The 17,874-nt window shown below is 38.8% G+C and overlaps 1 protein-coding gene and 1 pseudogene across 2 annotated transcripts in view; both read left to right on the top strand.

The window, feature by feature from the left end:
* Window positions 1-17,874, top strand: part of CCDC18 (coiled-coil domain containing 18) — a 173,212-nt gene that overhangs the window by 128,075 nt on the left and 27,263 nt on the right. The gene's annotated exons all lie outside the window — the stretch shown is intronic.
* Window positions 2,926-3,838, top strand: LOC109556050 (myosin regulatory light polypeptide 9 pseudogene; annotated as a pseudogene).

Below are 17,874 nucleotides of genomic sequence, written 5' to 3'. Positions count from 1 at the left end.
ACAAAAGGGTAATATTTCTTGCCTTTGCTTTTGTTGTCAAATCCAAATAATCATTGCCAAGACCAGTATCAAGAAGCATTTCTCTATGTTGTCTTCCAGGAATTTTATGATTTCAAGACTTTTAAATCTTTTATCCATTATGAGTTAATATTTGTGTATGGTGTAAGATGGGGGTCCAGTTTAATTCTTTTTCATGTGAATATCTGGATTTCCCAAAACTATTTTTGAGGATAACTATCTTTTCCTCATTGTGTATTCTTAGTGCCTTTGTTGAAAACTAATTGACCATATATGAATGAGTTTCTATCTGGGCTCATTATTCTGTTCCAGAATTATGTGTCTATTTTTAGGCCAGTCCTGTACTGTTTTGATTTCTATAGCTTTATAATGTAGTTTGAAATCAGGCGAGATGCTTTCAGCTTTGTTCTCCCTGCTTAAGATTACTTTGGCTCTTTGGAATCTTTTGTGGGTCCATTTAAATTTGGGGGTTGTTTTTTATATTTCTGCAAAGGTGCAATTGGAATTTTAATAGGGATTGCATTGAATCTGTAGATCACTTTGGTCAGTAAGGACATTTTCACAGTACTAATTTTTCCAATCACAAGCTAGAATATCTTTCCTTTTATTTGTGCCTTTTTCAATTGCTTTCATCAGTGTTTTGCAGTTTTCAGTGTATAGATCTTTCACTTTCCTGGTTAAATTTATCCTTAAGCATTTTATTCTTTTTGATGCTATTATAAATAAGTTCCCTTAATTTCTTTTTCAGAGAGTTTCTCGTATTACCTGCCTCTTCAGCTTCTCAGGTTAGGCTAATTAGAAGCCTGATCTTCAGGCTGCAGCTGGGAAAGTCAGGATTTTAGATATGCAGTTTAGGTTCTTTCAGGGCAAAATCAGGAGCTGGTTGTTTTTGCCTAACCAATCTGTGATGAGCCAGAGGGAATATCCCCTAGAAGTTCTTGTGAACCCATATAGAACTACCTCTTTGTTCTCTGTGATCCTAGAGAACTTCTGAATGCTAAACACCATCATGTCCCACAGGCAGGTGATTTAGGAGCCATTTCCTCAGCTGGCAGACATGGAAGGTAGACTGCTAGGTATTTTTCCAGATTCTGTTAAGGAGAAGCTACAGACTTGGTTTCATTGCTGGGCTTAATGGATTTGGGGTGGGGAGGTGCCTGAAGTTCCCACACACCCTTTCAGTCTCGCAGATGACTCCTAAGTGCAAGCCCCATTAGCTCCCAGGTGCAAGCTTATCCGAAGCCTAACCCTCAACCCTTGGAAAGCAATTGGGAAAGTATGCAGTCAAAGCTCTTCCAGGGAGAAATTATTTTTGCCTGTTTCCTCTGTGCTGAGCCTAGGGGTAATAACTATGAGAAATGCTTGCATTTCTGTATAAAACTGCCTATTAGTTTAATGTAGTCCCATGATACTTGTGAATGCTGAGCCCTTTTGGCTCTCAGAGCTAACTGATTTGGGAGCCAGTTCTTCAGGTGGCAACTATAAATGTTGGGATGTTAGATATGTGGACAAGCTCCTTCCAGGGAATAGCTGGGGACTTGGTTTTGCTCTTGGAGTAAGCTAGGGGCAGAAGGAAGGAGATGTTCCCTAAAGGTCTTTCAGGCTCCTGAGAATTTCCCACCCAGATGCAGTCTGATTAAAAGTTAGACCATTGGACAGCAGCTGGGAAAGATGAAATTTAACCCTTCTAGAGAAAGACTAGGTGCTGGGTGTTTTGCCTGCTCCCTCTGAACTGAGCCCAGGGGGACAGTTGTGGCAATGAGGATTATTCTTGAGTCCTAAGGTCTAAATGAATTTGTCTTCATAGATTTAAGACTTTCTTGGGACCTGTGACATTTTTCTTTTTTCCAGTTTCTCCTTTTTGGAATGGGAACGTTTATCCTATGCCTGTCCCACTATTGTATTTTAGAACCACCTAACTTGTCTGGTGTCATAAGTGCTGCTAGATGGGAATTATGCTTTAGGATGTATCATAGCTTAAGATTCCTATTTATCTGATTTAGATGTTAGTTAGATGAGACTTTGATGATGGAGTTGGTAATGGAATGGGTTGAGGCTTTTGAGGCTGTTGATATGGGGTGAATGTATTTTGATTTCAAGAAGGAAATTAATTTTGGGGGGCAATGGCAGAGAGCAGAATATTATGCACTGAATTGTATTCTCCCAAAACTCATAGGTTAATGCTCTAACTCCAATATAACTGTATTTGGAGATAGGGCCTTTAAGGAGCCTAAGACGCTCATCCAGTAGGACTAGTGTGTCCTTGCAAGAAGATGAAGAGATACCAGGAGTGCACACAGATAGAAAAAAGGCCATCTGAGGATACCACACAATGATGGCCATCTGGATTTCCAGCCTCCAGAATTGTGAGAAAATAAATTTCTGTTGTTTAAGCCACCAACTCTGTGGTTTTTTGTTATGACAGTTAATTAATATGGTAGCTGATTAATACAGATGGAAATGGGAGTGACTACTATTAGATACAGGGTTTCTTTTTGGAAAAATGAAATGTTCTAAAAGTGATTGTGATAATGGTTCTATTATATACACTCTTAAAAACAGGTGATATGAATTATGTCTCAACAAAGCATTTTTAAAAGTAAAATTCATCATATTAACAAAGTAAAAAATTTAAAAATATCATCAACAGACACAAAAAGCTTTTGACAAAATCTAACCTCCATTTCTAACTAGAAAAAAGTTAGGAAAAAGTCTAGGAGAAAGTATTTTCAAATCATATATTTAACAAGAGATTAATGTGCAGCATATAGGAAGAACTTTAAAAATTCACAGCAACAACAACTATGATAATCATGAAATTTAAAAATGGGCAAAGGGGAGTTGGTAGCAGCAGCCGGGGCAGCGAGGAGGTTCCTGAAGCTCTAGGATTCTCGTGGCTGAGTTAGGGATTTAACTGCCACCATGTTAAGCAAAAGAGCAAAGACCAAGACCACCAAGAAGCTCCCCCAGTGCTCGACCTCCAACGTGTTTGCTGTGTTTGACCAGTCCCAGATTCAGGAGTTCAAGGAGGCATTCAACATGATTGACCAGAATAGGATGGGTTCATCGACAAGGAAGACTTACATGACATGCTTGCTTCCCTGGGAAAAAATCCGACTGAAGAATATCTGGTTGCCATGATGAATGAGGCTCCAGGTCCCATAAATTTTACCATGTTTCTCACAATGTTTGGTGAAAAGTTAAATGGCACAGATCCAGAAGATGTCATCAGAAATGCTTTTGCTTGCTTTGATGAAGAAGCAACTGGCACCATTCAGGAGGATTACCTGAGAGAACTGCTGACCACAATGGGAGACCAGTTTACAGATGAGAAAGTGGACGAGCTGTAAAGAGAAGCACCTATTGACAAAAAGGGGAATTTCAATTACATCAAGTTCATGTATTTTTATTTTTTACTTTATTTTTACAATTACATACGCATCCTTAAGCATAGAGCAAAAGACAAAGACAACTAAAAAGAACTTCAAACTCCAGCCAAACGTTCCTTGTTGCCACTCTGGGTATTTCTGAGACTTTCTCTTAGAGCCTGTTGCATGTCCTTAGCTTTACAGCTTCTGCCTTTCTTGTTGTATTTATTCTCAGCCACTTGGGGCACATGCATCTCTATAATCAGACTGGATGTGGGACTTTTTGTCATTTTAAGAATAGAAAATAGGGTAATTTAACTTACCAGCTGCCATCTACCCTCCCCGCCCCTAGTAACTGCAGTCTACAGAGTCAATATATTTTTTCAGAGAAGGTTATTCACTCAATTTTTTCTGAACCATAATTAAACTTTATGATAAAAATAAAATAAAAATAAATAAAAATGAGCAAAGGACTTGTGAGTAGATATTTCTCCAGAAAAGATATAAAAATGGTGAACAAGCACATGAAAAGATGCTAACTAATCATTAGAATAATGCAGATCAAAACCCCAGAGATACCGATTCACATCCATTAGGATGGCTATTATTTAAACAATAGAAAATAACAAGTGTTAGTGAAGATGTAAAGAAGTTAGAAACCTTGTGTGTGAATGAAGTGAATGTAAAATGGAATGGAAAATAGTATGGCAGTTCCTCAGAAAATTAAAGCTAGAGTTACTCTGTTATCCTGGAGAAGGCAATGGCACCCCACTCCAGTACTCTTGCCTGGAATATCCCATGGATGGAGGAGCCTGGTGGGCTGCAGTCCATGGGGTCGCTATGAGTCAGACACGACTGAGCAACTTCACTTTCATTTTTCACTTTCATGCATTGGAGAAGGATATGGCAACCCACTCCAGTGTTCTTGCCTGGAGAATCCCAGGGATGGGAGAGCCTGGTGGGCTGCCATCTATGGGGTCACACAGAGTGGGACACGACTGAAGTGACTTAGCAGCAGCAGCACTCTCTTATCCAGCAATTCCACTTCTGAGTATATATCAAAAAGAATTGAAAGTAGAGATTTGAAGAGTTATTTGTACACCAGTGTTCCTAACAGCATTATTCATAATAGCCAAAAGATGGAAACAGCCCAAGTGTCCATTGATGGATAAATGGATAAAGAAAATGTAATATATGCATACAAAAATGGAATAATATTGAGTCTTAATAAGGGAGGAAATTCTGATTTATGCTACAGTTGAATGAACCTAGAAATCTTTATGCTAAGTGAAATAAGCCAGATACAAAAGGAAAATATTGTATGGTTTCATTTATATGTGTTACTTAGAATAGGCAAATTCATGGAAATGATGATTCTTGTGACCTGGAAGAAGGGAATGGAGATTTATTGTTTAATAGCCACAGGGTTTTAGTTTAGGATGATGAAAAATTCTGGAGATGGATAGTGGCCGTGGTTGCACAACAATGTGAATATACCTAATGCCACTAAACTATATACTTCAAATGGTGAACTGTATACTTCAAAATGGCTAAAATGGGGAAAATTTTTTGTTATGTATATCTTACTACAATAAAAAAGAAACTTTCAGCAGTCTAAGAATAGAAGATTAACTTAATCTGACAAAGCACATCTATGAGAAACCTATAACTGAAACCAAACTTAATGGCAGAAGACTGAATGATATCCTCCTAAGATTGTAAATAAGGTAAAGATCTCCACTCTCACCATTTCTTTTCCACTGTCTTTGTTTGTTTTTGTATTTATTTATTTACTTGGCTGCATCGGGTCTTAGTTGCAGCACATGGGATCTTTGTTGCATCGTGTTTTGTTGTGGCGCTCATGCTTCATGGTTGCAGTGCATGGACTTCAGAGTGCATGGGGTAAAGTACTTGCAACATGCAGGCCTCGTCACAGCATGTGGGATCCTAGTTCCCCAGTCGGGGATCTAATCCACCGGACCACCAAGGAAGTCCCTCTTTTCAACTTTTAATGGGGGTTTCAGTTGGTGCAATATGGAGCAGAAATAAAGGCTTCCAGAGTTGAAGGGATGACAATCCCAATCAAAATCACAGCAGGAGTTTTTTTTTTTTTTTTAGAAATTAACAAGCTTTATGTTCGAAACAAGGGAAGCTAAAAATGTGTTGTTTAGGTAAGCATCAGTTCAGTTCAGTTCAGTCGCTCAGTCGTGTCCGACTCTTTGCGACCCCATGAATCACAGCATGCCAGGCCTCCTTGTCCATCACCAACCCCCAGAGTTCACTCAGGCTCACGTCCATCGAGTCAGTGATGCCATCCAGCCATCTCATCCTCTGTCGTCCCCTTCTCCTCCTGCCCCCAATCCCTCCCAGCCTCAGAGTCTTTTCCAATGAGTCAACTCTTTGCATGAGGTGGCCAAAGTACTGGAGTTTCAGCTTTAGCATCATTCCTTCCAAAGAAATCCCAGGGTTGATCTCCTTCAGAATAGACTGGTTGGATCTCCTTGCAGTCCAAGGGACTCTCAAGAGTCTTCTCCAATACCACAGTTCAAAAGCATCAATTCTTTGGCGCTCAGCTTTGTTCATAGTCCAACTCTCACATTCATACATGACCACTGGAAAAACCATAGCCTTAACTAGACAGACCTTTGTTGGCAAAGTAATGTCTCTGCTTTTGAATATGCTCTCTAGGTTGGTCATAACTTTCCTTCCAAGGAGTAAGCGTCTTTTAATTTCATGGCTGCAGTCACCATCTGCAGTGATTTGGGAGCTCCAAAAACTGAAGTGTGACACTGTTTCCACTGTTTCCCCATCTATTTTCCGTGAAGTGATGGGACCAGATGCCATGATCTTCGTTTTCTGAATGTTGAGCTTTAAACCAACTTTTTCACTCTCCTCTTTCACTTTCATCAAGAGGCTTTTTAGTTCCTCTTCACTTTCTTCCATAAGAGTGGTGTCATCTGCATATCTGTGGTTATTGATATTTCTTCGCCAATAGCTATAAAGAAAAGCAAGAGAATGTTTAACACAAAAATGAGGATAGTGGTTATCTTTGGAAGTAGTGAGGGAATTTAACTAGGGAGGAGCATGCAGAGAATTTGGGGGATATAGGATGACCTCGGAGAAGGCAATGGCACCCCACTCCAGTACTCTTCCCTGGAAAATCCCATGGATGGAGGAGCCTGGTAGGCTGCAGTCCATGGGGTCATGAAGAGTTGGACACGACTGAGCGACTTCACTTTCACTTTTCACTTGCACGCACTGGAGAAGGAAATGGCAACCCACTCCAGTGATCTTGCCTGGAGAATCCTAGGGATGGGGGAGCCTGATGGGCTGCCATCTATGGGGTCGCACAGAGTCGGACACGACTGAAGTGACTCAGCATAGCATAGGATGACCTGAATAGTGGGTAGATACATTAGTCACTTTATTATTATTTAAACTACACATGAAAATTTCCATATAATTTTACATTACACTGTGTATCCTAGCCTATTTTTAAAAAGTCACATTCCTCAAAAGTCTTCAAATTAAAGGAATATAAGTCGGACACGACTGAAGCGACTTAGCAGCAGCAGCAAACAGGATTTAAAGAGGCTTCAGATAGGGCTTCCCAGTGGCTCAGATGGTAAAGAATTTGCCTGCAACATGGGAAACCCAGGTTTGGTCCCTGGGTTGGAAAGTTCTCCTGGAGAAGGGAATGGCAACCCACTCCAGTATTCTTGCCTGGAGAATCCCTTTGACAGATGAGCTTAGTGAGCTGTAGTCCATACATACATGTAGTTGTGTACATAGAGTTGTACACATCTGAGTGACTAACACACACACACACACACATAAGATAGGGACTCATTAACATACAACTAGGGAATTCAGAGGAAAAGGAAGAGAGATCAAGGATCTCTTGGAGAAAACAGAAATGAGAAATTCAAATTGAAATGAGAAATTCCAAAATCAAATCCTCTGTCCAAATAATATGGCATCTGATTTGAAAAGACAGTGAAAAGGAAGACTTCTAGGTAGCATTGCACAACTGAGTGAATTGGAACAATGCTCAGGTCTGCACCAGGCTTGTAGATTTAAATTCTAGCTTCTTTCCCCAAAGAGAAATGTTTGTGAAATAAGGGGCACCATTGTGAATTTGATTGTATATAGGACCCAATGTTAAGATCCTACATAGCAAATGGACTTGAGTTTGAGCAAACTCCGGAGATAGTGAAGGACAGGGAAGCCTGGTGTGCTGCGCTTCATGGTGTTGCAAAGAGTTGGACACAACTTAGCGACCAAACAACAGCAACGTAGTAAAAAAATCATGTTTATTTGATTTTTGCATTACTTTCCTATTGCCCCAGATTTAGAGGCTTAAAACAATGTCCATTTATCATCTCATATTTCTGCAGATAAGGTTCTCTGCTCAGAACCTGATGGTCAAAATTCAAGTGTTGATAGGACTTGTGACCCTTTGTGGAGGCTTTGGGGAGGAATTTACTTCCCAGGCTTCTTCAGGTTGTCAGAATTTAGTTCCTTGTGGGTCTAGGACTAAATCTGTTTTCTTGATCTGTGTCTCTCTTTATCTCCAAGCCAGCAACTGGGAGTCAAATCCTCCTGATGCTTCAAAGTGACATCCTCTTCTACCTTTTTTCCCTGCAGCATCTGGAGAATATTTTTGCCTTTAATAGTTTGTGTGATTAGGTTAGATCTGCCTAGGTAATTGTGGATACTTTTTGTAAGGTCACCCTTTTGTAAGGTCAACTAATAACCTTAATTGCATCTGCAAAGTCCCTTCTCTGCAGTACTTAGAGTAGTGTTTGATTGAATAACCAGGGGCAGGAATCTTACAGTAAGGGGGACATCTTTAGAATCCTGCCTTTCACAGTTATCATCTATGGCAAGAAACATTTCAGTAATTGAGCATTACTATTCTTATGGCACTGTGCTGGGACATGAAGATTTTAAATGTACAGTCAACTTACTTCAAGGTATATATAATCTAGTTGTGTGGCCATTAATATAAAGGAAATGTTTGTATGGAATGTGGTTTTGTGGAGAATTTGTCTTAAAATACTTTTTCAGTTGTATCATCTTGAGTTCAGCCAATTCTTCAAAATTATTCCATTCACTTTCATTTTTAAAAATAAACCCAGTACACTGACTGGGTTTATTCACTTGTCCATATTAACAGTTAAATCATAATTTAACAGTTAAAAAAGAACTTTTTAGTAAGTCAAATTATTCTTCTCTTGTTTTATGGTGTCAATAATTTGGGAGGAAGGGGATGAAAACCTAAAAAACAAAACTTACCTGAGATCTAAAACCTGAACCAAATCTTAGATGCCAAGTATTATTGCAATGGAAGCATTTCAGTAGCTTCCTGTACAACATGCTAGTTCTCTTCTTTAAACGGACTAAATAGAAGTGGTACAGCAGTAGGATCATTTTAACTGAATAACCAAATCAGGGAAATGTTCAGTGCTTTAAATATATTTCTCAATAATAATTTTGTAGTCTAGTCATATTTACCTCATTAAATTTGGATATCCTCATGTATTATGATTCATTTGAGAAGTTAATAGCGTGAGCATTTTACAACAGACACTGTCTAAAGTAGTTAGGAGAAGACAGAAAGCTTTTAGTTCATTTCCCCTTGACTAGAGAGCTTAATAAGCCATTTCCTCATGTTGAAATAAAAGCTGTTTAATGAGAATCCAGATCAAATTCTTTTACCGGAAAAGTGTGTGTATGTGTGTGTGTGTGTGTGTGTGTAATGAGGGCATGCAAAGAGTATTTGATATATCTAAATTCTAGTAAGATAAACGAAAGATTGACACACTTTAAAGTTTCATTTTAGCTATATTGTATTACCCTGATCAGTATTGCTTACCTATTTTGAATGGTACTTATTTTAACCTTTGAGTTCACTGCACAATGGCTGTTCATTTTTCTGTCACCCAAAGATCACATTTAGTGTGTTGTTTTATATCCTTCTAGCCTTCTTTTCTGAGCATAGACATTTTAAATAATTATTAATGAAATATAGTTGATGTACAATATCATGTTATTTTCAGGTGTCAAATCACTATGACACTTGCGTACATTATGGAATGATCACCACAGTAAATCTAGTAACCATCTGTCCCCATACAAAGTTATTGCAATATTATGACCATATTCCGTATGCTGCATATTACATCCCTGTGGCTTATTTACTTTATACCTGGAGGTTTATAACTCACCAGTATTCTCCCACATACCCGCCTTTGCCCTACCACCCATTATGTTCTGTATCTATGAGTCTGTTTTCACTTTGTTTGTTTGCTTTGTTTTTTTATATTCTCACATACTTATGAGAATGTAAGGTATTTGTCTTTCTCTGACTTATTTCACTTAGCATAGTACTCTCTAGATCCATCATGTTGTCAAAAATGGCAAGATTTCATTCTTTTTTTGGTTTGGCTGAGTAATATTTCATTGTACATAAGAGATACATATATATGTAATATTATATATACAACATATTCTTATGCATTCATCTATCGGTGGACATTTATGTTGTTTAAATATGTTGGCTATTGTAAAAACTGTTGCAATGAATATTGGGGTACATGTGTCTTTTCTAATTAGTGTTTTCTATTTCTTTTGATAAAAATACAGATGTGAAATTCCTGGGTCATATGGAAATTCTGTTTTTATATTTTTAAGAAACTTCTATACTGTTTTCCATATCAGTTGCACTAATTTACAATCTCACTAACAGTACACAGGTTCTCTTTTCCCACATCATCACTCAGTTCAGTCAGTTCAGTCGCTCAGTTGTGTCTGACTCTTTGTGACCCCTTGGACTGCAGCACACCAGGCTTCCCTGTCTGTCACCAACTCCCGGAGCCTACTCAAACTCATCGTGTCCATTGTGTCGGTGATACCATACAACCATCTCATCGTTTGTCATCTCCTTCTCCTCCCACCTTCAGTCTTTCCCAGCATCAGGGTCTTTTCCAATGAGTCTGTTCTTTGCATCAGGTGGCCAAACATCATCCCTAACACTTGTTATTTGTTGTCTTTTTGATGATAGCTATTCTGACCGGTATGAGGTGATATCTCACTGTTTTGATTTGCATTTCTCTGACGATTAGTGATGTTGGCATCTTTTTATGTTGGCCACCTTTTTTGGAAAAATGTCTATTCAGGTCCTCTGCCTATTTTTAAATCAGGTTATTTGTTTTTTCTTTGATGTTGAGTTGTATGAGTTCTTTGTATGCTTTCAATATTAACCCCTATCAGATAGTGTTTGCAAATATCCTTTTGCTTTGTTCATAGTTTCTTTTGCTATGCAAAAGATTTTTAGTTTTATTTAGTTCCATTTGCTTATTTTTGCTCATTTCTCTTTCCTGGTTTTCAAAGCCAGACATTCTGAGGCCTTATCTTCTCAGTACTTGACCTCCATGATAGGGATCCTGAAGTGGGGCTTAGACTTATTTCTCCTTGGGGAGGACCTCTATGATTGTGAAATTCCTTCCAGTTGGGGTGTTGTTGACTTGGAGGTGTGGTCCTGAATATACTACATCTCTACCTCTCCTACCCATCTCATTGTAGTTCCTTCTTAATATCTTTAGTTGTACTCATCTTTTCTGGCAGTCTTCATGTGGTTCTCATAGATAGTTGCTCTGTAAGTAGTTGTGATTTTGGTTTGCCCCGGGGAGGAGGTGATTTCAGGGTCTTTCTACTCTGTTATTTTGCCCACAGTCCCCACAATAGCTAGTTTTTTTTTTTTCTTTCCATTTAACACTGTCCACTACCATGGCTTGATGGTCTCTTGTCTCTGATCTTTTCCAATACCATTGTCTAAGGACGTCCTGTTTCTTTGATAATTAATCTTGGGCTCCCTCACGGCTTAGATGTTGTGATTTCCTTGGACCTATTCTTTATGATATGCTTATCTGAATGCCTCATCCATTCTCATGACTTCATTTATAGATGTGTAGAAACCCTCCCTGGAAATGACTAATTGCTATTGTTTTGTTCACTGCTATTTTATTTTTGTCAAAGCCTTAGACTATTTTAAATAATTTAATTGTTTTACAGAAAAATATTGTATCTTCCTCAATTTTAGTTTTGCTGTCAGAGCACCTTCAAAAAATTCTATGTCAAGACATTAAAACAAAGTGTTTTTGTTTTTTCCTAAAATTTTTAGTTGTTTTCCTTTAGTCTTTTCCTGATAAGTGCTTTTTAGGATCCACATACAGGGAATCTCAGCAGCCACTAGAGGGAGCCAGCCACTTACACAATGACTGAGAAATGGGTCTTCATTCCCTGTTCTAATCAATTTCTAAGTCAGAAAAGTCAAGTCTTCTTGGTAAAGGTCTTAGTTAATGTGTTTATATTATCTGTCCTTTGTGATTTGTGCTGATGTATAAACATGACGGCAGAGACGGTTATGGCACACTTATATTTCTCCCCATTTCTCTATGTCCCTCACTACTGGGCAAAATGACCAGTTCAGAGTTGAATTTCTTTCTCAACTTTTCTTTTTCTCCCCCTCTGCCATGATTTTCCCCCTCAGCTGTAAAGTTTATCGTATTATTGTGTTGCTCAACTGAATGGCTGTAATTATAATAACTGACTTTAAAGTGGTCCGGTTTCTTTCCCCCCTTTCTGTATCTACCTTTCCTCTCCTTCCCTCATATATGCCCAGTTCTATTTTCCTGTTTATGTTTAATTTTTTGAATACCTTACCCCTGAAAGCAATGTTACAAGAAATGGGGAAGTTGTGCTGTGCAACACTCCAGGAGTAAGAACAGTCTAACACGGGGGTGAAGTGGAGCCACATTCTGCCTGATTGGCGGAACTGCCTCTGGGCCTGGTCTTCCATAGCAGGTGTGGGTGACTGTGGTACTCCATCATCCAGACAGAAAAGAAATCTCTCCAGGTCTTTCTAGAGAGGAAGAGTAAGCAAGATGGGTGGCTCTGAAGCATCTGGGAATATGGTTCACAACAGTGCACAATGTTAGCTAAATAAGACAATATCCATTCCCATTACAGAGAAAAGATCAAAGAGCCTATAAACTCAAGCAAATATAAGAGTTACCACACTGATGAGACCAAAAATCCATTTAGATCAGTTTTTATTTTTGAAATAATGTCACAAATAAAGTTTTGTGGGAAAGTATATTGCATATTGAGGCTCTCTCAAAATATCCCTGAAACATCCATTTGTTTTTATAATCCACTACGACTTTTCATCCCTAAAGTATTTAAATTCTTTTGGGTAGTCTTCCATTTCAGATTACAAATCCTCTTGGAATTAGAAGCTCCTGTGTTAGTAGTCATTTATTTATTTTTTAAAAACATTATTGTGTACTTCACACCAGGCACTGTTTTATATATGTCCTGAGAATACAAAGATGAAAAGACAGAATCCCTTCACCCTTGAAAAGATTAGCATAGTGAGAAAGATTTCTAATGAATAAAGTGTTAAGTAGTAATCTTATCCTAAATCACTTTTTAAAATGATGCTTTCTTCTTCTAATTTATAGATTTATAGAATACACTCAAGCAGACTATACCATTTGTAAGTGAAAGTACTCTACAAAAACATCACTTTTATTATTGAGATGTAGGTTTTTAATGCATATAATAGTTCTTCCTTTCTTTTCTGATTCTGACTTCAGTTACTTTTCAATATGCCTACAGTGTCCCAGGCACTATGCTAGGAATCAAATATGAATATGACATTGCCTCCGACTCTCCAAGTTGTTTATTTTACATCTCCTCTCTCCTTAAACCTCCTACACTTCATCTTCCCCCTCAGCTGGTGATTTCATTTTACACTTCACTGAAGGAACAGAAGTTATCAGGCAATAATTAACTTCATCTTCTCACCACCAGACACTTGCACTCCCTCCTTTCACAATGAAGAAGCATACCCTGCCATCTCTAGGGTGCTGGATTGCATGCTTGCCTAGTTGAAGATTAACTCCTGCCATGGTCTGTTTTACTTCATGCCTTAGTAATCTCAAGTAAACTCTCCCTAGAACCATATCCTCACCAACTTATGCCCTTTTTTTCACAGTGAGACTTATGAAAAGTTGCTTATACTTGCCGTCTTCACTTCTTCAATTCTCTTTCTCTGTTCAACCCATTCCAATCAAATGCTCGTTGCATTTTTGGAAATGACCATTGCCAAATCTGTCACCAGTGACTTTACCTTGCCAATTTCAGTGTTAGTCCTCAGTCCTCTCTAATTTGACCTCTCTGCTGGATTTGGCAGATACAACCATTTCCTCCTATTTGACACAGAGTTTACTGTTAGCTTCAACCACATGCTCTCAGTTTTCTTTCTATATCACTGGAGTTGTTTCTGGGTCACCTCTTCCTTTACTAACCTCCAAAATTAAAGTGCCCTGGGTCTCTATTCTAGGGCCTCTTTTCTTCTGGACTTAAACTCACTCCATAAGTATATATATATAGTCTCATTGCTTTAAATACAGTCTTTATGCTGATGAATTAGAATTACATGTCCGACTCTGTTCTCTCCTTAGATCTCCATACCTGAATATCTAGCTGCCTTCTCACATCTCCACTTGTGTCTCTTAGCACATCTGAACTATAAGAAGACCAAAACAGAATTGTTAATCTCCCTCTAGAGTTTTGTTCTATCACAATCTTCTCCATCTTGGATAAAACATCCCCAGTCACCCAGTGCTTCTTCTTACCACCCCATCCAATCCATCAGCAATTCTTTTTAGTCTTATCTGCAAAGTGGAACCTGACTCAAAATTCTCACCACCATGACTGCTTCCACCTTGATCCAAGCCACCCTCATCTCTTGCCTAGATGATTGCAATGGCCATCTATTCTTCCTCCGAGTTTACCTTATTGCCCACCACTAGAGAAGCCAGAGAGGCTTTAAAAGTTAATCACATCCCTGGCCTTCTCACCACCAAACACTTGTACCTCCTCCCTACATTTCACTGTGGAAAAAAAAGGGCATAAGCTGGTGAAGATGTGGGTTCTAGGGAGAGTTTACTTGAGGATAATACTAAGGCATGGAGTAGAACAGACCGTGGCAGGAGTTAATCTTCAACTAGACAGGCATGCAATCCAGAGCCCTAGAGGTGGCAAGGTATGCTTCTTCGTTGTGAAAGGAGGGAGTACAAGTGTCTGGTGGTGAGAAGATGAAGTGAGAGAAAACCCTCTGATAACTTCCCATTACCATTAGAATAAACTGAAGTTCTTTCCAAGGTCTCTGAGACCTGCAAAAACTTCTGGACTCCTCTGCTCCCACTCTTACCTTGTTCATGCACTCTGACCACATGGGCCTGCTTTATAGCCCTTGTTTAATGTTAAATGTATTTCTGTCTCAAGCTTTAGCTCTTGCTGTTCCCTATGCCTGGAACACTCTCCCACAGCTCTCTTACCGTGACTGACTCGCTTTCATTAGTCACTTCCTAGAGTTGTCAGTGCAGATGTTGTCTCCTCATATCTTTTCACTACTCTATCCAAAGTATTCTGCCTACCGACTGCCTATCCCCAAAGTAATTCTATACCTATCACCATTTTATTTTTTCACAAGACTTACCATAACCTGAAAGTATTTATTTGTCCACATTGTTTTGGTTTCTCTTCTCACCAGAATGTAAGACAGAATGTAAGGACTCTCAAGTGTTTTACTCACCCTACATCCCCAGTGTCTGGCATATAGAGATGCTTAATAAACAATTACTAAATGAATCAATAAATGAATGGGAAGACACGCAAGCCAGCATATGATAACCTTCAGTGATATGAACTGTGACAGAGATGATGAACCAAGGAAATGATCCATGAAGATAAGTAGCTACCTAAGTGCTGGATACTTTCTGTATACCTTGAAAATGTTAGATTGCATTTGTATTATTCAGATCTTTTTTTAAGCTCCTTTTTATTGAAGGAAAGATTCTTTTAAGTTCTATAGTGCTTTACAATTTTCAAAGGTTTCACAAACATGATTTCATGTAATCCCATAGTAACTCTCTTTTTAAGTCCCCTGCCCCTATACTGTCTCTCCCCCTACCCCCTCCCCACTGGTAAACATCTAATTTGTTCTCTGTATCTGCTAATCTGCTTCTTTTTTGTTTTATTCACTGGTTTGTTATATTTTTAGATTCCACATATAAGTGATATATGGTATTTGTCTTTCTCTGTCTGACTTATTTCACTTAGTATAATGCCCTCCAAGTTCATTCATGTTGTTGCAAGTGAAAAAACTTCATTCTTCTTTATGGCTGGGTAATATTCCATTGTGTGTGTGTATGTGTGCATAAATATAATGGGACAGTCTCAGCTCAGCTCAGCTCAGCTCATGAGCACTTCCTACAAGCATGGCATTGGGATGTATCAATGGTGCGTGTGTGTGCTCAGTCACACAGTTCTGTTCAACTCCTTGCAACCCCATGGACTATAGCCCAACAGGCTCTTCTGTCCATGGAATTTTCCAGGCAAGACTACTGGAGTGGGTTGCCATTTCCTATTCCAGAGGATCTTCCCAACTAAGGGATCAAGCACTGAGCCACCTGGGAAGCATTATTCCATCATAAAAATGAAATAATGCCATTTGCCGCAACATGGATGGGCCTAGAGATTATCATGCTAAGTGAAGTAAGCCAGACAGAGGGAAACAAATATTGTATGATATCACTTATATATGGAATCTTAAAAAAATGATATAAATGGACAAGAAAATAAACTTCTGGTTACCAAGGAGGAAAGAAAGAAGATCATTTTTTCATTCTTCCTTCTGTGGCTCAACTAAACCGCAATTAATGGTATTTACTGTATTTCACAGTTGAACTAATCTAAAGAATTGATGAATAACCTAAAAGTATCCTAGATCTATGCCAATTTATGATATTTCATCTCAGATGGAAAATTATTGACAGTTTCTGTAAAGTGCTTAAAACATTTCTTATTAATAGAATCACAGATGTAGAAAACAACTTATGGTTACCAAGGAGAATGGGGGAGCAGATAAATTGAGACATACACACACTGCTATATATAAAATAGATAACTGATAAGGATCTACTGTATAGCACAGGGAACTTTACTCAACATTCTTTAGTGACCTATATGGGAAAAGAATCTAAAAAATGTGGATTTATGTATATGTGTAACTGATTCACTTTTCTATATAGCAGAAACAAACACAAGACATAAATCAACCATACTCCAATAAAATTTCTTTTTTAAATAGCATTTCTTATCCCCAAAAGGTAATGCACTCAATTTGTGCCCTATCCTCAGAGATTTCCCCACCACCAATTCCATATTCCAGGGAGAGGGAATCTGCTGGGCCCAGTTTAGGGCAGGACCAGTCAGTAACAGCAGAGGTGAGGTGATAGTTAAGGGCTGGCACAATCTAGTGACAATAATCAAGAGCTCTGGATAGAGTGGCCATTTAAAGCTATGTGAAGAAACACAACTATGTGAAGTTGTGGTGAGAAGGAAGCCCTTGTACACTGTCAGTAGGAATGTACACTGGTGCAGCCACTGTGGAAAACAGTATGGAGGTTTCTCAGAAAACTAAAATTAGAACTACTGTGAAAGTGAAAGTTGCACAGTCGTGTCCGACTCTTTGTGACCCCATGGACTATACAGTCCTTTGAATTCTCCAGGCCAGAATACTGGAGTGGGTAGCCTTTCCCTTCTCCAGGGGGTCTTCCCAACCCAGGAATCAAACCCAGGTCTCCTGCATTGCAGGCGGATTCTTTACCAGCTGAACCACCAAGGAAGCCCTACTATATGACCCAGTAATTCCAGTCCTGGAGATATATATAATATATATATATATAAAACCCCAGAACATAATTTGAAAAGATATATGCACACCAAGATTCATTTTTGTTGTTGTTCAGTTGCAACCCTATGGACTGCAGCACTCCAGGCTTCCCTGTCCTTCACTATCTCCCCGAGTTTGCTCAAACTCATGTCCATTGATTTGGTGATGCCATCCAACCATCTCATCCTCTGTTGCCCCCTTCTTCTGCCTTCAATCTTTCCCAACATCAAGGTCTTTTCCTATGAGTCGGCCAAGGTTCATAGCAGCATTATTTACAATTGCCAAGATATGGAAGTAGCCTAAATGTCCATCAACAGATAAATGGATGAAGATAATGTTATATATACATACAATGGAATACTACTTGGCTACAAAAAAAGAATGAAAATTTGCCATTTCCAGGAACATGAGTGGACTTGGAGGGTATTATGCTTGGTGTAGTAAGTCAGACAAAGAAAGACAGATACTGTAGGTTATCACCAATACGTGGAATATAAAAATTATAACAAACTAGTGAATATAACCAGAGAAGGCAATGGCACCCCACTTCCATACTCTTGCCTGGAAAATCCCATGGACAGGGGAGCCTGGTAGGCTGCAGTCCATGGGGTCGCAGGGAGTCGGACACGACTAAGCGACTTCACTTTCACTTTTCACTTTTATGCATTGGAGAAGGAA

This window comes from Bos indicus, chromosome 3 (genome assembly GCF_029378745.1).
Source record: "Bos indicus isolate NIAB-ARS_2022 breed Sahiwal x Tharparkar chromosome 3, NIAB-ARS_B.indTharparkar_mat_pri_1.0, whole genome shotgun sequence".
NCBI lineage: Eukaryota > Metazoa > Chordata > Mammalia > Artiodactyla > Bovidae > Bos > Bos indicus.
Note: the sequence above shows the minus strand (reverse complement) of the source record. Positions and strands in the feature narration are given on the sequence as shown.